Genomic DNA, 21,464 nt, shown 5'->3' with positions numbered 1-21,464 from the left:
GCGTTGCATTATGAGGATGCTGGCTGTGGCTGATATGCAGAAGCTACCCTCTCCAAAAATCCCAAGAGGGCTGGGCGCAACTTTTTAACTTCAGGCCACAACTGGACTTCTGGGATCTTGAATGCTTCCTGGCCTGACTGAGGCTGAGTGCTTCTCTGTTTTCTGCAGGGACCAATTTGGGCTGGTAGCATTGGAGGAGGCACCAGAGCCTTCCAGCTGGGCTACAGCACTCCCAGGACAAGGAAGAAATAAGAGATCTCATCCCTAGATGGGGGTGAGTGGTGCAGTCCTTTGCAGTGAGGGGTGGGCAGGAAGTAGATCTCCACATATTTTGGATTTCCACTCCCAGCATTCCCGGCTTTTGGCCAGGCTGGCAGGGCATTCTGGGAACTGAAGTCCAAAACATCTGGAGATGTATGCTTTCTACCTACCCCTGCTCTAGAGGCCTTGGGGCTGAAAGCCCCTCAACTGGTCATGTGAGTGGGGAGTGTGCAGTGCCTGTCAGATGCTTGCTGGCATCTTGCTCCTCCTGGGTAAGCTGGCCAGCATGCAGGCTGGCTGTCTCCATCGATAGAGAATCAGGACTTGGTCCCTACTTAGAAGCTGCCAAACTACCTGATGTTTGTTCAGCACCACTACAGCTTTTCTGGCTGCCTTCATTTCAGCTCTGTGTGTATGGGCTGTAGACTGGTGGCCCTGCTTTGATTTGCTTTTGCTTAGAGATGTAAAATTTCTGGAAATTTTGAAGCTGGGGTTGGGGTGGAATGTTTCCTGGTCTTTTGGTGGGGGTAGGGGGATGGATATGTGGGGGGAAATTGAAAAATAAGCAGTACTTATTTTTTAAGCAGTCTCTACCAATCTAAAATCACTTTGTTGCTTTCGGACAGTCTTCCCCAACCTGGTGCCCTCCAGATATTTTGGACTTCAGCTCCTATCAGCCTCAGGCAGCATGGCCGATGGTCAGGAATGCTGGGCATCAGGGGCGTTGCTAGAGTCTTAAAAGATCCGGGGCACAGGCCCATAACACACACACACGCGTGAGTCTAAGCGCACATCTAAAATGTGTGTGTGTGTGTGTGTGTGGTGTCTGCATGCAGTGCGCTTGTGTGTGTGCATAGATTGCGTACATACATAAGAAGTGTGTGCTGACACCACCCCCCTTCAACTCAGACCCCAGTTCAGCATTTTGGAAAACATCCTGCTTCTGCTCAGGCCAGTTAGTAGTCAGTCCACTTCAGCTCAGCACCAAACCTCAGTCAAGGTTTGGAAAAATTAGTCTTTATGCATCCTGTTGACTACCATGGGAAATTAGAAAAAAAACTGTAACTTTTTTCTTTTAGTCAGAACTGGATAATTTCAGGCATAGTAGCCCCCTAGAAGGGGGTTACACCTGCCCAATGTCAGAAAAACAGGTGCAGGGTTTATATTTTCTTTTAAAGGGAACTTCCAGTAATGTTTTTTATTCCTTGGAAGAATTGGATAAAAATTTCAGGATTCATTGCCCCATCAGAAGAGATCATGTCTGCCAAATTTCAGAAGGATAGCCACAAGGGTTTTTGTGCAAGGATGGCCTTGACATTTTGAGGTCTCCAAAAGAGGACATACTTATCTCCCTATGTTCCTTGTGGACCATTGTTCTGAAAATTACAGACAGCCTACAGTTGTCCCTAAGTAAGAAACCAGCAAAGTTTCAGAAGGATAGGTGCAGCAGTTCATGTGGAAGGGGAGTTCTCCAATTTGGGGGAGGGAGTGATTTGCTTTCCCTTCCATTCACTCCTTCCCCAATAGCTTTTGGGTAAATTTGTAAGAAAATGCACAAGTCAGTAGAGGTGTCCCCCAGGCAAGAAACCTGCAAAGTTTCTGAAGGATATACATGCATGCAAATTTAGAATGACTAGAATTTATTTACATTTCACCAATATAAGCAGCAGGGGAACATGGGTGGGAAGGTGCTATAGCACTCATGTCCTGCTTGTGGGTTTCCTGTGGGCAACTGGTTGGCCACTGTGTGAACAGAATGCTGGACTAGATGGACCTTGGTCTGATGCAGCATGGCTTTTCTTATGTTCTTAAATATAGAGTGCCTCTGAGCATATGCAGAATGCTTTTCTTTCACCACTGAGCACTTACATTCTCCTCCTACCAATTCTATTCCCCTCTATGCAACCATCCCTCCTCATCCTACCATCCTCCAGCAGCTCTTCATAAAAACAGATCTCTTGTTTTGTGCAACTCTCCTCCACCTCCTCCTTGTTATGCTCAAGCTCTCATTGTGCCTTCCTCCCCATAACTTCATTTGTGCCAAGACTTCACCAGGTTTCAGCCAATGAGTCTGTTTTCAAAATGAGGGCTAAGTTATGGATAAACTCTGAGCACATACTAAGTGCCTTTCCCTCACCACTGAAGCCAGAGTTCATGCAAAATGAAAGAAACACAAATGACAAAACATGCACAGGACTGAGCTGAAAGGGTAGTCAGTTCATTAGCTGGAATTAGGTAGGCACTGTAGTATGCCTGCAGTACCATGCTCACAGCTCAGGACTTATTTCTGCGTAAACATGCAGAACATCAAGGTGCAAACCTCCCTGCAACAGTAACTTGTGCTGGAATCCTATGCACACTTTCCTGAGGGTAAGCCTCATTAAACATAATGGGGTTTCTCAGTAGGCATACATAGGATTGCATAAATGAGCAATATTTATCTCCCCTCCACTTAAAAAACAAACCCAAACCTCCTTTTTTTATTAAAGATTTCTGTTCAAAGGAACATAGGAAGCTGCCTTGCACTGAGTCAGACCCTGGGTCCACCTAGCGCAATATTGTTGACGCTGACTGGCGGCAGCGGCTCTCCAGGGTTTCAGGCAGGATTCTTTCCCAGCCCTACCTGGAGATGCTGGGGGTTGAGCCTGGGACCATCTGCATGCCAAGCATGTGCTCTGCCACTGAGCTGCAGCCCTTCCTGTTGCTGGATGATGGCAGCTGACAAACAAAACAGCCCCAGATTTGTTTCTCTGCAACCATGTGAACCCACTTTTCTCAAAGGCTTGCGTGAGAAGGAGAAAAACCAACCCTCTTGTCTGTTTGTATAAAGTCAAATACAGTTCAGAACTTCTCTTGCCCACCGAAGAGAATTCTCTTTAAGAATTCCCCAAGATATGCTCTGGGTGGAATAAAGAAGAAAAAGAAAGAAAGAAAGAACAGGATAGGGGAGGGGAGGGAAGGGAAGGGAAGAAGAAAAGAAGAATGGTGATTGGAAATGGGGGTGGGGGGTAGAGAGAATTCCCTAAGCCAAGTGGCTCCTTTCAGAGAGGTGGTACTTCAGAGGAATTTAGGAGGCTGTGGAGGGTTTGTACTTAAATTAACTTTCTGAGGTGAGGTGGCTGAGGGCTTTCTCTAGCTCTTTTAAAACTGTAGAACCTATTTAAAAGCCCCTGCAGTTCCTCGATCGTGACGCCACATAGTCCTAACCCTCCTTTTGGAATAATTTAAGTCCTACAGCTATTTAGGAGAAATTAAAGTTGAGGGGGAGAAAGAAGTTTGTGGAGGTTGATTGGATCCTTTTCTGTACTGAAGCTACTAAACTTCTGCAGAAGCCAAAGGTTCCAGTTTGGGGCAGTGAAATTAGATGCTGTGTGAAATACCAGTATTTCACATGGAGCTCTTTCTTCCCGTCTTTCTCCCTCTTCAAAATTTCATTGCAGGCAAGCTCCCAACAGTGGGCATGTAAGAGTAGAAAAGTAGGGGGAGAGAGGTTTTTTGCACCTCAAAAAAAAAACCTGCACCAGAGATTAGGGATAGTGACCCCCTAATGGTCATCTTAAATAACTTCTGGTCAGGATCTCTAATCCCCTGGGTGACTTGACAGTTTTTACTTTTCATTTTAGACTTTGAGAAAAGGAAAGTTTACACATGGCTAGCGCAAAGGCCACTAGACCAGACTGTCTGAAATTTGGTAGGTTCAGTCAGCTCCATAGGGCCTGCTAGGTCCACAAATTCCATGAATTTATGTGGAAGCACACAAAAACTAGCTCTTTGCTTTGACACATTTTCTTGGAAAAAGCAAATTTTACCTGTGGCTAGCACAAACGCCACTGGGCCTAACTGTCTGAAATTTGGCAGGCTCGGTCATCTCTATGGGGGCTGGCAGGTCCCCAAATTCCATGCATGTATTGGAAGCACGAAAAAAATATAGCTCTTTGCTTTGACAGATTTTCTTGAAAATAGCAAATTTTACCTGTGACTAATACAAAAACCACTAGACCTAACTGCCTGAAATTTGGCAGATTCAATCAGTTCCATGGGGGCTACCAAGTCTCCAAATTTTATTTAGTTATCATACAAAGTAAAAAAGTTATGGGCATTTTTGTTTCCCAATGCAAGTCAATGGGAAAATATTAAAAGAAGTGGCAATTAGGACAACTCAAAAGATCTGGGGCACAGCTCACAGAGATTCGAGGCTCGTGCCCAGGTAGGCCTCTCTAATGACGCCCCTGCTGGGCATTGTAATCCAAAACATCCAGAGGACATCAAGTTGAGGAGGGCTGCTTTAACGTAAAGCAGCCTTTATGTTCCTAAAGTTATATTATGTATAACTTGGTTTGCTCACAAAATTATCATAATATTTGAAAACTTTAAAAAGTGAACTCAGTAAATTTGTAACTATTGTCTGAATAAACTATACTGTTAAAATGTAATATACAAAACATGACTAATTTTAAGACCAAACCAAGTTATACACAACATATTTTAGATTCCTAGTTTATGTCTGACTAGAGGGAACTTTAGCAAGCAGTCCCTGAAACAATTGAATCATTCTAGAAGTCAGAAGAAGCAGGAATAACTGGAGGCAGAGGAAGACGCATCCAGAAACACAGGACTCTGTAGAACAAAACCCAACCTGTCAAAAATGTACATTTTCTTCCATATTACAATGGTGACTCTGTTCACCTGTTGGGAAGCTGAGTATGACTTAGAACATCTCAAAATGTCTATCAGTAAAAGATACATTGGATCAATAATTTTAATAAGAAATGGAAGAACTAACTATGCTGAGAACCTTACAGAGAGGATTAAAAACATTGTCCCCCATGGCTTCATTATTTCTAGACATTTTACATCTCTATAATCTTTCTATAAAAGTCATCTTTTTGCATAGTTTTAGAAATCATTTGAGGGGCAGTAAAGGCTTGGTAACAATATATAAACACCTAGTCTTAAATTCCAAAAGAAAATATTTCATAATCAAAAACTGTTCAGTTTTTCAGAAAAAGACAAAAATGGACCTTGGGGAAAAAATTGGGAAGCCCCCATTTCTTCCCAAATTTTCCCATTTTTTTTCCAGGCCTTCACATCTCTACTTTTGCTGCTGCCTGAAGAACCAGCTCAGTTTGTCTGCTCTTTAGCTGTTTGCCCCCTTAACGCTTAACTGGGCATGTGAACTATCTTGAAGAACACTTTTGTGTGGCATGAACAAAAACGGGTTGAATGGATCATTCTCTCTGGGGAGAAAGGAGCTCTGCCCCCAAGGACAGGGGTCTTGCCTGCAGTCCTCTGAGGAATGCTGCCCCTGAGCAGCTGCTGGCTGTTCCCCCCCCCCAAGTGCCGCAGAGGCCAAGGAGGGGGGGGGCAGCCGCTGACTGGCAAGTGGCCCCTGCAAGAGAGAACGGCCAACCCAGGGAGGCCTTTTCTCTGTGCCCAGATGGGAAGCCCTGCAGCTGAGGGCTTGTTGCTGTGCCCTGCCTGCCATTGAAGGGGCAGCGGTTGGTCCCCACTGTGTTCCTGGCTAACTCCTTTTCAGGCATGCCAGAGACCGGTGCAAGTCCTTGTAGGTTCCTGGCACATTTTGATAATATCTTGATCACAAGAAAATATTCCTATTAACATGCTTTGGGAAGTTTCCAGGCCTTGCAGCCATCTCTTCTTGTGACATTGTACAGCTTTGTTTTGTCCCCCTTTCTTTCTTTGTTTTGTCCCTCCTAAGCCTTGCTGGCTACTCTTGGGCTTAACCATCGAGGCATTTTCTTGCTGGGATTTTTCATGGGCTGCACTTTGGGGAAGATGGCTGGAAAGTAAAGTGTGATAGAATTTTCCTGGGGTGAAGCTAGGCTCTGTATTGGGAGGGGAGGTGTAGCTTTTTAATCAGCCTTAAGAAAGTAAGGACATAAGAGTCCTGCTGGATCAGAGCAAGGGTCCATCTAGTCCAGCATGCTGTTCACACAGCGGCCAACCAGCTGTCGACCAGGAACCCACAAGCAGAACATGAGCACAACAGCACTGTCCCATCCATGTTCCCCAGCAACTGGTGTACATAAGCTCATTGCCTCTGGTACTGGAGGTAGTACATGGGCATCTAGACTAGTAGCCATCGATAGCCTTTCCTCCAGGAATTTGTCCAACCCCCTTTTAAAGCCATCCAAACTGGTGGCCATCACTACATCCTGTAGTAGCAAATTCCATAGTTTATGCACTGTATGAAGAAGTACTTCCTTTTATCTATCCTGAATCTCCCACCAGTCAGCTTCATAGGATGATCCTGGGTTCTAGTATTTTGAGAAAAGGAGAAAAATGTCTCCCTATCCATGTTCTCCACACCATGCATAATTTTGTAGACCTCTATCATATCTCCCCTTACCCTCCTTTTTTCCAAGCTAAACCATCCCAGCTGTTGTAACCTTCTGTCATAGGGGAGATGCTCCAGCCCCTTGATCATTTTAGTTGCCCTTTGCTGCACTTTTTCCAGCTCTACAATATCCCTTTTTAGGTGTGGCAACCAGAATGGTACACAGTGTTCCAAGTGTGGTTGCACCATAGATTTGTATAAGGGCAGTATGATATTGGAAGTTTTATTCGCAATTCCTTTTCTAATTATGCCTAATGTGGAATTTGCCATTTTTACAGTGGCTGCACATTGGGTTGACATCTTCATTGAAGTGTCCACCACAACCCCAAGATCTCATTACTGGTCAGTCACCGCTAGCTCAGATCCCATCAGGTTATACTTGAAGTTGGGAGTTTGTGCCCCAATGTGCATCGCTTTACACTTGCTTACATCGAACCACATTTGCCATTTAGATTCCCATTCTCCCAGCTTGGAGAGATCCTTTTTGGAGCTTTTCACAATCTCTCTTTTTTAGCCACCCTAAATAATTTGGTGTCCACAAACGTGGCTACTTCACCGCTCACTCCTAATTCCAGATCATTTATGAACAGGTTGAAAAGCATTGGGCCCAATACAGATTCCTGTGGGACCCCACTATTCCCTCCACTGGGAGAATTTACAGTTCATTCCTACTCTCTGCTTTCTGTTCTTTAACCAGTTACTAATCCATAAGAGGACCTCTCCTCTTATTCCATGACTGCTAAGTTTGCTCAGGAGTCTACCATGATTTTTATTTGCAGCCCTTGAAAACAACTGTGGGATTTGTGAGGAGCTATTTATTTATTGCACATGTATTCCACACATCTTGAGAACTCAGGGTTGCATACTTATACGTGAGACACATCTTACATGCCAGGGTCAGATCTCCATAAAAACCCCACACTAGGAGGCAGACACCCACACACACCTCATCCCAGACATGGAAACACTTCGTAATTATTTGGTTGTGAGGATAATGCACTCTGCATTTGCTCAAGGAACTTAATTTAGTCTGACTTAATTATGCCAAAGGATTCAGTTCTGGCATTGAAAACTTATGCAAATCTGGAATACCATGAATAGTTTTGGTCAAACCACATTTTTCCTTGGTAAGCAAAGATGCCCCATGTTGTCCTGGTCCTGTACTGCCTTATGGAGCATCTAGCCTTACTACTAGAAGAGGGCTCCCTCTCACTGTTTAACCCATCCTGCCAGGTCCTGTGTAAGCAAAAAACTGGCATGGGTCAACTCACAGGAGGATTCCTGTAGCAAAACAGGAAGGCTCATATGCTTCATAATTTTATTTCTTTTAAGTGTTGGCAATGCCCTTTAAGACCTTCCCATGTCTTATATTCAGAATTCCACATCACAATAAGGAGAAAAAACAGTAAGTAAAGGCTGTTTCCTATCTCCTAGCTGAGCAGAGCAGAGGAAGCTGCTCCAGCTGGTCTAGGGACTATACAAGGAAGCAAGCAGACAGGGAGAGCAAACAGGAGTTGGTCAGGGAGGTCAAGGGCCCTAATAATTATTATTAGGCCCCTAATATTTTTTTTTAAATTTCTTTTTCTTTTAACACTTCTATACCGGTGGGACTCTGTTGTTAACCTATAGTGAATAGAGGACAAAGCACAGGTTATCCTAGTACAATAAAAAAGCTAGAAACATAAAGGGAATAGAGACAATGGAAGGAAAAGACTCTTCAGTGGTGGTGACCTGCAAGGTCTGTGCAATGTTTGTTTTCTTGCCTGAGATCATCAAGTGCAAGCTGATCACACAGTTGGAAGAAAAAGTAACAGGACTGGAGTGGCGAGTGGCGACCCTCCAGGGAATAAGAGAACATGAAGAATTCTTGGACAGAATGGTAGAACTTGTCAGGGTGGAAACTGAGCCGATAGAACCCCAGAGCAGTTCTAATTCTGAGGAGGATCAGCAGTCCGTGGGAGAGGAGCCAGCTCATCCCTCACAGGCACAGCAGCTGGCAGAGATTCCTCCTGCGGGCTTTCCTGAGATATATAGTGATCCTAGCAGTGAGAAAGTGCAGGAACGAGGCTTGCTAGACACTCGACGCAGACGCAGGGAGTGACGAGTGGTGGAGGGCGCGGAAAGGAGGCGTAGCGCCCGTTTGGCGCGCAAGCAATGGCCGCCTCCCATGGACCCAAGGGAAAGAGGGAGGATCTCTCCCTAGCCCATAAGTTCTGGGTCTTCAAGTGACTCTCCTTCAAACAGGGATCAACTGCCTACTCGGAGCATAGGCTACTCTGCTGTTCTTTGCTTAGTCGCTGGTGATTAGCATCTGATTAAGTTGTAAAAGGATTAAAGCCTTGAAAAGAATCCTTTCATCTGTGTCTTGAGTTGGCTATTGGAGTGTACTGAAAGAGGCCGCTAGGGCGCTCCTGACAGAACTATAGCAGCAAAGTGAAGTACAGAAGCTAGAAGAGCAAGCTGAGGCAGAAGAGGAAAATGCTGAAGTGAGGAAAAATGAAGTAGAGGATACTCCTTGGAAAAAAGTGACAGGAGCAGAAGAACTAGAAGCCACTCTGCACTAGTGGAGGCAATGGAGCTATGGAACCATTTCCAGGCATTGGAGGGTGAGACTGGAGGACAGCCTGTAGAGGAAGAATTACAGGGGACCCCGCAGGAGAGTGAAACAAGAGGCTGAAGGTCAGTCAAGCTGAGGCAATGAAACAAGGTCTACAACAGGAAGAGAAGAGTAGTAGTGGTGGGAGACTCCTTGCTGTGTGGGCTTGAAATTTGCAGATGACACAAAACTGGGTGGGATAGGTAATACCCTGGAAGACAGAAACAGAATTCAAAGTGATCTTGATAGTCTGGAGCCCTGGGCAGAAAACAATAGAATGACATTTAATAGGGATCAATGCCAGGTTCTGCACCTAGGAAAAAGAAACCAAATGCACAGTTACAAGATCGGTGATACTTGGCTCAACAACACTACAAGCGAAAAGGACCTTGGAATTGTTGTAAATCACAAGTTGAATATGAACCAACAATGCAATGTGTCTGCAAAAAAGGCAAATGCTCTTTTGGGCTGCATTAATAGAAGCATAGCTTCCAAATCCCGGGAAGTACTAGTTCCCCTCTACTCAGCACTGGATAGGCCGCATCCGGAGTCCTGTGTCCAGTTCTGGGCACCACACTTTAAGAAGGATGCAGACAAACTGGAGAGGGTTCAGAGGAGGGCAACAAAGATGATCAGGGGACTGGAAACAAAGCCCTGTGAGGAGAGACTGAAAGAATTGGGCATGTTCAGCCTTGAGAAGAGAAGACTGAAGGGAGATATGATAGCAGTCTTCAAGTAATTGAAAGGTTGTCACAAAGAGGAAGGTCGGGATCTCTTCTCTATCATCCCAGAATGCAGGACACAGAATCATGGGCTCCAGTGACAGGAAGCCAGATTCCGGCTGAACATCAGGAAAAACATCCTGACTGTTAGAGCAATACGACAGTGGAACCCATTGCCTAGGGAGGTGGTGGGCTTTCCCAAACTGGAGGCATTCAAGACAAGACTGGACAGCCATCTGTCAGGGATGCTGTGACTTGGATTCCTGCATTGAGCAGCGGGTTGGACTCGATGGTCTTATAGGCCCCTTGCAACTCTACTATTCTATGTTTCTAAGACACAGTCTGAATAATATGATCTACAGAAAAAAAATTACAAGCAGAAAGAAAGAGTAAAGGGAATATTTCTATCACTTCTGTAGGAACCAGCTCTGATGTGTGTCTATGAAAACAGACCATGTTGTTATTGTATTGTGCTGCATATGTTCGACAAGAAACATTTCTAACAATCAAATTAAAATGCAGCATTAATGTTTCAAGTCTTCTCTTGCATGCTTGCAGGTGACCCAACAAGAAGAGAAGTGTAGTAGGGGATGTCACCCCACCTTTTCAGCATTAAATGACAACTTAAAATGAAAAGGAAAGCAAATCAGACAAGCAGCTGAGATACAGCACTGCCTAGCTAGAGGCAGGTGCTTAACATGTAGGATGCAAAACCCCCTCCGTGGTGAGAACTGGAAATATACCAATTTGTTACTAAGTTAGGGCATGTGCACACAGAGCTTTTATCCTGCTATTGAGGTTTGCTCACTTTTGGAAGTATGCTGGCCTTTTAGGTGATATTGTTAACCTCCGGGGCATCTCCTGCACTAAATGACCTTTTTTCCATTTTATAAATAGATCTCAGATAACGAGGTATCAAATTACCCCACTTGTGTTCTGCTTGAGTTCCCTCTGTGAAAAAGGAAAAGCTGCAAGAAGAGGAGCTGGATGAATGAAACATATGGAAGGCTCAAATATGGGGGAGAAGGAGGGGGAAAGGGGAGGGGGGAAAGGAAGCACGTGAAAAGGGAGGCCATTGTGATCCTGCATTTAAAACGGAAGCAGAAAGCCCCATTTTAAATGCGGGATTTTAGGCTGGTGTAGAGATGCTCTTAGCTGTTCCACAGCTGGAGCTGGAACTGTAACAGGGAACTGCTACGAATGGAGGAAGGGGAAAGCAGCTCCTGGTTGTCCTTGCTGTCTGTGGTGCTCCCAGTGCAAGATGCTGTCCGTGAAGCTGGAGGGATGCAGTCGTGCCCAGCAGCAGCTGCTGCCAATGCCATGCTTGGAGGCACGACCAGCTCCACGCCACCTGCTTCCTGAGGCAACACGGGAGCAGGACAACTTGGGGCATCTTTGCTGGCCCCGGGCATGCCATTGTCCCCATCCGGATTTGGCCTTAAAGACCCATGAAAAGTGTGGGTGTGTGGAGGGTGAGTTGCCAGCAAGCTCAGTGTGTGACATTGAGCAACTTCATGACTGATCACGGGGCAGGTCCATTAAGGCATCAGCCTTCGCTTCCCATTTCCTGGTTTTGTGGAGCTTAAGCCAACATGAGATAGCCTTACCTCTAGTCTTAAACCAGTAGGTTTTTTCATCATTGAAAATTTATATACTCTGTGTGTGTGTGTGTGTGTGTACACACACATACACACACACATACTGTATATACACACACACAAGTACACAAGCCCAAGTGCACATACAGACACACACATACTGGGCAGCTGGGTGTGCTGCAAATTGAATCACTGGCCTCCAGCCACCTGCCATCTTCCTTTCCTGGCAGAGGGTGTGTGGAAGGCGATGGGAGTTATCTGGAGGGGCCATGTGGAGGGCAGCAGGATAGAATGGAGAGCTGCAGAGCAAGCTACTGGGGGGGGGCAGCTGAAGGAACTTGAGGAGCACGGAGGCTGAGGGAGTGGAGAAGTGGCCCACAGGGTGCAAGGCAGGAGAGGAAGGGAGGTGTGTGTGATGCACACTTGTATGTGTGTTGATGGGGGTGCAGTGCACATACGTGAGAGAGGATTGGCAGGGCTATCTAAGAGAGCCCTAGGGCCCTGGGTGAGAAAGGATATGTGCATTTGGATGATGATCCTGAGAGAGAGAGGGATGGGGGGGAGCAAAATCTCCTGGGCTGATCCTGGGTAGGTTGCTGGCAAGTTGCTTGCCTCTGTACCTCACCAGTTTGCCTTCTGTGAAATGGGTATTCTTTTGTGCTATGTGAGGTCAAATATGTGGTTTGGCATTTAGGGCTCAGGGCCAATCTCCGCCTTGTATTGAGCTTCTTTGGCAAGTGACTTGTCCCTTTTCTAGCCAGGCCCCATGGCAGCCATTTTGTGTCTAGCCAATGCCTCCATGATAGCCACTTCAACCTTCCAAATGGGCCCGAAAAGGTTAGGGCCCTCTGCTTTAGAACAACAGCTAAACGTGGCTCTTGCATGCCTCCGCCCCCACACAGTGGCCCGGTTTGCACGTCGCAAGAAGCTGCTGTGGGTGAATTTCCCCATGAGGCTTCTCATTGTGGCAGCCACCATTTTGAATATTCAGGCATGGTGAGGCAAACTAGCTCCTCGTTCTGTGTGAATCTAGCAAGGGTGGTTTGTTGGAGTGGTCGACGAGCCACCTGCAACCCTGAAACAGCCACTCTGACGATCCACCCTTGCCAGCTTCACTTGTCGCAACAAGCTGCAGCGTGCCCCTGCCATGACTCAAGCATTAGAAAGGATGGCCAGTGGGGAGATTCTCCCACAGCGGCTTCTCATTACGTGCAAAGCAGGCCAGTGATGTTTAAGTTGGAATCTCTGGGCATTGGCAAGCTTAGAATTCTTTCCCAAAGAAACCTTGGGTGGTGGCTGAAGGGCCGTGGTTTCTGACCCATTTTCATAGCTTTTGGACTGACAGTGTTCTTTTCTTGTCCTCGTCCCCTGCCATCTCTTTGTATAGGTAGTTATATAATACTATATTACTTGTAGAATTTGAACTAATTGTGAGCTTTCATCTCAAACCTGGCCACATAATTGTATTCTTAATTAACAAAAAAATAGTTCTAGTCTAATCTACATTCACACTACTGCCAATTCACGTCAGGGTTTCATGCATTCACTTTATTTTTAGAGCAAAGCAAATGAGAGTTAGATACACAAAACCTTTGTATGCAATACATTTTCCATCATTCAGTTCTACAAAGGTTAGTATTATCTGCTCTAAAGTCCTCTGTGACCTATGTGGTACTTCTAATTATGCAACCCCAGAAATGCTGAAACTTCTCTTATTGTGTGGATGGATAAATGAGAAATATTATCATGTTAACCAGCCACTCTTCCGCTTTCCGTTATAAGCTTTATCTTGATGTCTTGCTCCCTAACCTGAACGAAGCTAAAGTGCTTGAAATTGCAAAATTGTCATCTTGTTGCCAAGATTTGTTCCCCAGACAAGTATAGGCCACGTTGGACAAGTATTTGAGTAATTTTGAAATTAGCTGCTTGTCTGAAGCTTTCCTTGCTTTTTTTTAGTTGTCGGGACTAGAATTGCCGAAGTTTCAATCTAGTGATGCTAGAAAGCACATGCTGCTGTTTAAAAGTATTTCCAGTAGGCAAAATCTGCTTGTCCAAACTTCTGGAAGATGCTGGTCTTTCACTATCTCACTTGCTCATCATTTCTGGAAAAAGATGACCTTTTCTTGTAGCTGTTCTGAGGGCCTCATACACATATTTGGAAAGAGTTTCTTGCATAAGTATTCCTTGTAATGTGTTGGGAGTCCTGAAAAAGCAATAGATTTGGAAATAGATCCCTCTAAATGTTTAAGTCATCGGTAACATATTCTATGATCACTGTGGAAATGTAGCATAATTTGACATTTAAATTTTTTACAGCTTAGGAGGAAAGGGGATGGAAATACTGTAAGATATTTTATACTTGGTAAGCCCCTCTTTTAAACCATTGGATACGCTAACGGTAACATTCTGCCAGCCTGCCACTCAGCTCTTCCCTGTTTATAAGTTTGCATGTGCTAAATTTAAAGGAGATGCACAATAATAATAAAAAAAGCTCAAATGTTACACCAAGAATTTCTTTCCTTCATGCATTTGTGTGCTCTGTGAAGTTCGAGGCAGTGTACGGGGGGGGGGGGGTGTCCCAGGAGTTCGTACAATACTGGAACAGGCAGATCAAACTGGATACTGCAAAAGGGGAATTTGTGTGTATCCTCTCTGTAAATCCACATCAACAATAATCTCTGATTTTGCTGCTGCTGCATCTCCAGAAGCAGAAGCCCTCTGAGCGATATAGGTCACGTCCATTTCCTAGCCTGAAGGAAGGCAACGCCTTTTCCAGACTCTGCTTTAATACTCGGGAATGCGTGCCTGCCCTCTCCTCTCAGTATAAAGCATTGGTGGGTGGGGAAGATCTCTTCCACTCCATCTCATATCGAGGCACTTGACGTTGGTCTGTCATCACAAGGGGAACTTCACACTCTGGAAAATAGTTCCTTGGGCATGACTTGAGGCCATGATCCAAGTCGTTTATGCTCAGTTACCAGTTGGGTCACCTCTCACCTATGTCTTTTTGCTAACTAATAGAAGCTTTTGAACCTGATCCCATCTGGCTCTAGTATGCGAAAGAGAAAATTGGAAGAAGAGCACAGACTGTGCCCAACTGAGAGCTAACCCTTCTCCTCAGTCATAGGAGGCAGTTGCGGCAGTGGCTGTCTAGGGCAGCCTTCCCTAGCCTGGTGCCCCCCAGACATTTTGGGCTGTCTCCCATGGCCAAGAATGTTGGGACTTGTGGTCCAGAACATCTAGAGGGCCCCAGGTTGGGAAAGCCCGGTCTGGGGCTTCCAGCCTCTTCCAAGAGCAAATGAGTAACAATTGGGGGGGGGGAGTAGCACAGTTGCTGTCTATTCTGCACTGATACTCTCACCACAGGGGATTTTCCTGCAAGAGGGACTAAGGTAGAAGGTGAACCAGAATTCTTGGCTTGGCTTTTGATTGTCTAATTGGCTTTGCCCCTATCTGAGAGGAGCAAAAGCTTCCATCCCAATTGGATGTATGTGCATCCTTTGCCACATGGGTTTGCACAATTCTGTTGCCTGAGTGTGTATGGATACACATGACTGTGTGTATACATGCACATGCATGTGACAGAGCTTCCACAATTGCGTGGCTGACTTGAAAAGTACCCCTTTCTCTTTTAAGAAGTTTCCCCAAGCCATTTCCTAGGCAGTTTTAGACACCCAATAGGAAACATATTATGGTGAGATGAAAGATGTTGGGAGACCATGTGGCTATAGCCTAGGGCTGTTTGTAAGAAGTCAGGTAGGACTTTTGAGATCTGGCAGAAGGGGGAGACCACCTAGGTTTGAGCATGGTTTGTGCTCATCCCAGTAAGTAATAGAAACATGCGCACTTTCACAGATCATTGCCTGCTACTAAAACACATCACATTTTGAAGAGGTGTACATCTTGGAGCAGGGGTGGGAAATGTGTGGCCTTCCAGGTGTTGTTAGGCTGCAGCTCCCAGCATCCCTGACCAGGCTGCCTGGAGCTGAGGGCAGGTGGGTTTCAGCAGCATTGGATGGGCACAAGTTCCCCCATCCAGCCGTCGGGCAGCCTCCTGTGCGGCGCCGTCTCGTCGTTTTGGGCTAGAAATCCCATCAGCCCCAGCCTGCATGGCCAAAGGTCAGGGATGATAGGAGTTGTAGTACAAAATATCTGGAATGCTCCACATTGGAAAAGCCTGTCTTAGAGTGATCACAGATTTTGAAAGTCTACATAGTAAATCTTGATAGAAGAAGCATGTAGAAAATGCAGTTAGTGAAGAGATGCAAACTGTTTTCATCCATACCAGTGAAAAGATGCCAAATCTTATATTTGTCCAGCATCTCCAGCTGTTTTTCTCCTCTCTTAATGTGGGAATGTTTCAAAGAGAGCATTGGTCTGCATGAGCTTTAGGCTAGACTCAAAGTTTTTAAAAATAACTTCGAGGTTTGAGTCTATGAAATTCACTGCTACGGTTTTAGACCTCACCACTAGGAGATGCTGCCTCAGCTATAAAACCTTTAAGCACTATCACCAAAATAAAGTCTCTTTACCTTAAAGAATCTCAGTTCCTGCACCTGGGTCCTATGATGTAGGCATGGGATTAACACCACCACTAGAAACACCTTTTCAAAATGAACAAAAATTAACATGTTTATTAAAGGGAATTATTTACCAAAAGAAATAAAATGTAACCCTTCAAATAATACTCTGAGATTGCTTAATGGTTCTTAAATTAAATATGCTTTGTTACCATTCCTAATAGGTAAGAGCAGGGGGTGGGCATTAGGGATGTCGTGGGCATGTGGCTGGGTCTTGGGTCCTGGTGAGAAATTGCCGGCTCAGCCCCCCAGATGCCAGTCTGTAGGCACCCAATCCCTCGCCAACCCGCCATTAGGCATAAAAATGGCAGCTTGGCTGTTTCCGTAAAATGACAGGTGTAAATGACCCATTTACGCCTGTATTACTATATAAATTGCTGCTTTACAGCCACCATTTACGTAAATGGGTCTTTAAGAAAATGGCCGCGCTACCATTTTTGTGCGTAATGGTGGCCCAGCAAAGGCTCAGGCAGCCCTGCGCTGGGTGCTCGTGGACTGCGCAGCGGCTCGCCTCATGCAGCGAACAGGGGTGGCCAGCCAGTGGGAGGCTGACGAGTGACACACGACCCGGACTGGGATAAGTTCACCCATTAAGCACTCTCTACAGATCAGAAGTCACTTTGTTGCTTTCGGACAGCCTTCCCCAACCTGGTGCCCTCCAGATATTTCAGACTTCAGCTCCTATCAGCCTCGGGCAGCATAGCCAATGGTCAGGAATGCTCGGCATTGTAGTCCAAAACATCCAGAGGGCACCAGGTTGAGGAGGGCTGCTTTAGGAATGTAAAGCAGCCTCTGTGTTCCTAAAGTTATATTATGTATAACATGGTTTGCTCATAAATTTAACATTATAGTTGAAAACTTTAAAACGTGAACTCAGTAAATTTGTAATTATTGTCTGAATACACTATACTGTTAAAATCTCATATACTAAACATGATTAATTTTATTAGAGTACCAAGTTAAACATAGTTTAGATTCCTAGTTTATATCTTACCAGCAAGTAGTCCCTGAAACGTCTGAAGCCAGAAGAAGCAGGAAAAACTGGAGGCAGAGGAAGACAACACAGGACTCTGTAGAACAAACCCCGAACTGTCAAGAATGTACATTTTCTTCCATATTATAATATGGTGACTCTCCTCACATGTTGGGAAACTGAACATGACATGGAGCATCCCAAGATGTCTATCAGTAAAAGATACATTGCATCAATAATTTTAGTAGGAAATGGAAGAAATAACTATGCTGAGAATCTTACAGAGAGAGGATTAAAAACATGGCTTCATTATTAAGACAGCCAGTGTGGTGTAGTGGCAAGAGTGTTGGACTAGGAGCTGGGAGATCTGGGTTCTAGTCCCCACTTGGCCGTGGAAGCTCACTGGGTGACTTTGGGCCAGTCACACATTCTCAGCCCAACCCACCTCACAGGGTTGTTGTTTGGAGGATAAAATGGAGAGGAGGAGGATAATGTAAGCTGCCTTGGGTTCCTTGCAAGAGGAAAAAAGGCAGGGTATAAATGCAATAAATAAATAAATAAATTTCTAGGCATTTTACATCTCTAGTTTTCTATGAAAGTCTTCTTATTACATACTGTTTAGAAATCATCTGGGGGAATAAAGGTGTGGTAAGAATATATAAACACCTTATCTTAAATTCTAAAAGAAAATATTTCATAGTCCAAAGCTGTTCAGTTTTTCCAGTTTTTTGGAAAAAAACAAAAACAGCCCTTGAGGAAAACAAAGGGGGGAAACGCCTTCAGGTGGGCAACGGGGCACCCCGAGAGCTGCGTACGGCTCTGTCACCACACCGCTGGAATTCAGCTTTCAGTTGTGTTTGCAGAGTGACAAAGTCGCATGCTAGTAACACGCTTAAATAGTTGGGTCTTGGGCTCTTGCCCACACTCTCATAGTCACGTTACGCAGAATGGAGGACCATGGCGTTCTTTAGGTAACCACTTATTTTAGGTCACTCGCCCATGTTTGTTCTGCCTCTTAAACCCAACAACCATTGTACCTGCACTAGTGTAAGTGCACAGCATGCACAAGTGTGTGCATGCGTGTGTGTACAGCCCCACCCCTTGTGCTGCTGCAATCCTAATTAACACTTTGATCTCCATGCTTCCAGGAGGAGTCTAGTAACCAGTTCCTGTGGCTTTCTTGACGCTATCTGGGAATTACTTTTGTGTATGCTTCATTAGGAAAATAGGATTATGGCTTGAAGACAGTACAAATCAAAGTGTCATGCTTTGTTCTCAAGCTAAGGAAAACATCCCGAAAGCTATGGGAGTTGGGATTTCCTGTTTAATTTCACGATAAATGTAAGAGTGGATGTTGCACTTCCATTTCTGAACCCTCAAAAGAGCCTTCAAAGAACTAGAGGAAAGCATCCTCTGATTTTTTTAGGGTTTAAGAATGAGTCATCTTATCCCAATTAGTGGGAATGTGCTAGTAATGCTTGGCCATGTTTCCAGAAATCCTCAGGTATGCTATTTTATCATGGGAATATACTTGTTAAGGTTGAAGAGGTGATGAAACTGGATTTGTAATTAAGAAGTAAACCCTTCCTAGGAATAGTCTTCTAAAATATATATTATTTATTTATTTATTTTATCTTTATAAATGAAATAAACAATACCAAAAATACCAACAACCTGATCAATACTACAGTTTCCCAGCAATACAATATTCTGATGAGGACACCACAATAACAAAAAGAAAAGGAAAAAGAAAAAGAAAAAAAAAGGAAAAGAGAGGAGGAAAGGAGGTAAAGAAAAAGAAAAGATTCTTTCCCCTTCCCTCCCTCTCCCTCTCTCCCTCCCCTTTAAAGAATTAAGTTCCTTCCTAGGAATAGTCTTCATTTTTATTAAACTATTTATATGAACTTAACTCAGTTTAAATGTTTGGATTCTTCATGGTCTCTGCAGTTCTTTCTGCCTCTCCTTTTACTTCTTCAGTTTCTTACCTATGAACTCACATTTTTATGCTGAACACATTACAATAGAAGCTCATGTGTTCTGCAAAATATTCATTATTTTGAAAAAGGTGCTGTGACAGTGACCTCCTGAGGGAGTGGAGTGGTGGGGTAGAGGGGGATTTTTGCCTCGTTCTTTTGGAAACATGTTTGGGTGTGTCAGACACATGGGTTATCTTTCTCATCTAAGTCCATTCCTGATTGTGGGTGTCTCCTTCTTGCTAGGCACTTGAATCCATTAGCCTCTTGAAATCCTTCCACTCCTTTTAATTCTGAATTCCCAGTTCTACCTTGCAGTTAGCTGCACAGTCCAGGGTTGGTCAAAATTCCAGGGAAACAGCTTGCTAGGGGTGTATCATTTATGTTGGGCCTTTGTGGGCCCTTCAGTGGGAGAGTCTCAGGGGCTCCCATTTGCCGCTGTCCTTCCTCTTCTAACCACACCCTTCTCTTTTTGACCCATCCCCCCCCCCCCGTTAGCCCGACCCTTTCTTCCTCTAACCATGCCCCTTTTTTCTTTGATCCCTCTCCGTCTGGCTCTTTTCTCTTTAAACTGGAGCAAAGGCTTATACGTATAAAATGGGAATTGTAGTAACTGTACAGACATTTTACTATGAAAGCACTTGGTTAAAAGCTCACTGCTCCTGAACCAAAGTGTAAGTTTGTACTGCTGCAAGGTTTATTCTGTATTTGTGCAAGCTGTCCCAGATTCACAGTGCAAACCTGTACATATCTACTCAGAAGTAAGCCCAGCTGAGTGCTTCTTACCATCTTGGAGTACTTCAGCAGCTGCAGCCCTATCTGCATTGGTTACATCTAGATTAGATTGCTGCAGTTTACTGTATGTGGAGCTAAAGGGCTGTGCCATGCAGAAATGGAACAGCTTTGTTTCCTGTTGCTCCAGTGGTAGTAACTAGAACCAATGCATGGACATTGCAAGAAAACAGATTTCAGCTAAATGTTAGGAGAAACATCCTAATGGGAAGAGTGGTGGAACAGACTTCTTCAGGAGATGGTGGGATTTCCTTTGCTGGAGGTATTTATTCAGATTTTGGGAAGCTGTTTGTTAGGGAGGCTGTAGTTGCATCCTGGATTGAGCAGGGAGTTGGATAGATGATCTCAGAGGTCCCTTCCAAAGTGATGAATCTAGGTGAGCTTGGTACACATTAATGCTTTTCCATTTTGGGGTGTGGTGGGGACAGGAGTGAAGAAAGGTAGCATGAGGAGTGCTGTAAACCCAGAGATGGCTGGAATCTCTAACCAGTCCCAGCGTAGGAAGCCATCCTGACAACGGTCACATCCCAAAATGTAAGGAAGTCTTAATTTCAGAGATGTCACATATCATTGGAATCATGTCTTTTAAACATTTTAAGTTAGAACATACCTTTCAATCTTCTGGTATTTCAAACTCTAAATCTTTCACATTTTTGTTTATCAAGCTGCATCACTAGAGCTGAACCAAAATGTGTGTGTGTGGGGGGGGGGGGTCTGAAAATGCCGCCTTTGGTTATTTAGCGGGCATGCAAGCACACCAAAGTGTTTGTTCACTGGATAGGAGTGGGGGGATGGGAATGTATCTGTCCCTTGCTGAGGCTCTGGTCTTCCACACTGCAGGGGCAGTTGCACTGCCCACTTTTGCTATATGGGAAATTGGGATGTGTATTCCTGCATTGCCAGATTAAGCAGTTTCATGCAATGAGAGCAGAAAGGCAGCAGAGAAGCAACTGAGAAAAGTGTTCACAAGCGCCAGCCACAAAAAAAAAGAACAAGTTTTGAGATATATTTAGGGGACATGTGCCTACAAAACCGTTGGCCTTGAACTGTTTTGTGAACCAGCACTGAGTGATATAGTTTGGCATCAGCCAAAATGGGAATTCCAAATTGGCCGATGGTTGCCCTGCAATAACACCTGGGCAGTTGTGGGATTAGATGTGGGAAGAATTTCCAGAGGGGTAGTCATGTTGGCCTGTTGCTGCAAAAACAACTAAAAGCCCACTTCATCAGGTATCTGATCTGATGAAGGTTGCTGAAGTCTGGAATAGCTACAGAGAGTAGCTGCACAGTGAGAGGAGAGGAGGTGAGGCAAAGCCATGAGTTTGGGGGGGGGGTTGGGATCGCCCGGCAGCAACACCCCATGTCTCCTGGGGATGAGCATGTGCAGGCCATTGAGTCGTGGAAACTCCCAAGGCTGCTCATATTGGTGGGAGGGGTGCGTTGGAAAAGCTCCACAGAAGAAATGGTTTGGGTTTTGTGGAAAGAGCCTGAGAGTTTCCCTTGGCGGCACTTGGCACATATGTGCATCTTGTAATAGAGGCTGCAAACACTGACGTCCTATCATGTGGCTCTCATTCCTTCTGCTTGTCTTTGAAGGTAATTGGTTCCATC

At 44.8% G+C, this 21,464-nt stretch overlaps 1 protein-coding gene and 1 long non-coding RNA gene across 2 annotated transcripts in view; one reads left to right on the top strand and one right to left on the bottom strand.

Annotated features, from left to right (window-relative positions):
* Window positions 1-21,464, top strand: part of EDA (ectodysplasin A) — a 170,558-nt gene that overhangs the window by 92,605 nt on the left and 56,489 nt on the right. The gene's annotated exons all lie outside the window — the stretch shown is intronic.
* On the bottom strand, window positions 13,064-19,528 carry LOC146338689 (uncharacterized). Its single transcript, XR_014784890.1, has 4 exons — window positions 19,373-19,528; window positions 17,110-17,297; window positions 16,068-16,139; window positions 13,064-13,738 (listed from the first exon to the last, which is right to left on the bottom strand). It is a non-coding gene; the product is annotated as an uncharacterized LOC146338689 (long non-coding RNA).

The sequence above is a fragment of the Heloderma suspectum genome, chromosome 9, assembly GCF_057233095.1.
Source record: "Heloderma suspectum isolate Gila_16-S chromosome 9, 16-S_ref, whole genome shotgun sequence".
Lineage (NCBI taxonomy): Eukaryota > Metazoa > Chordata > Lepidosauria > Squamata > Helodermatidae > Heloderma > Heloderma suspectum.
This window is presented reverse-complemented; position numbering and strand designations above follow the sequence as displayed.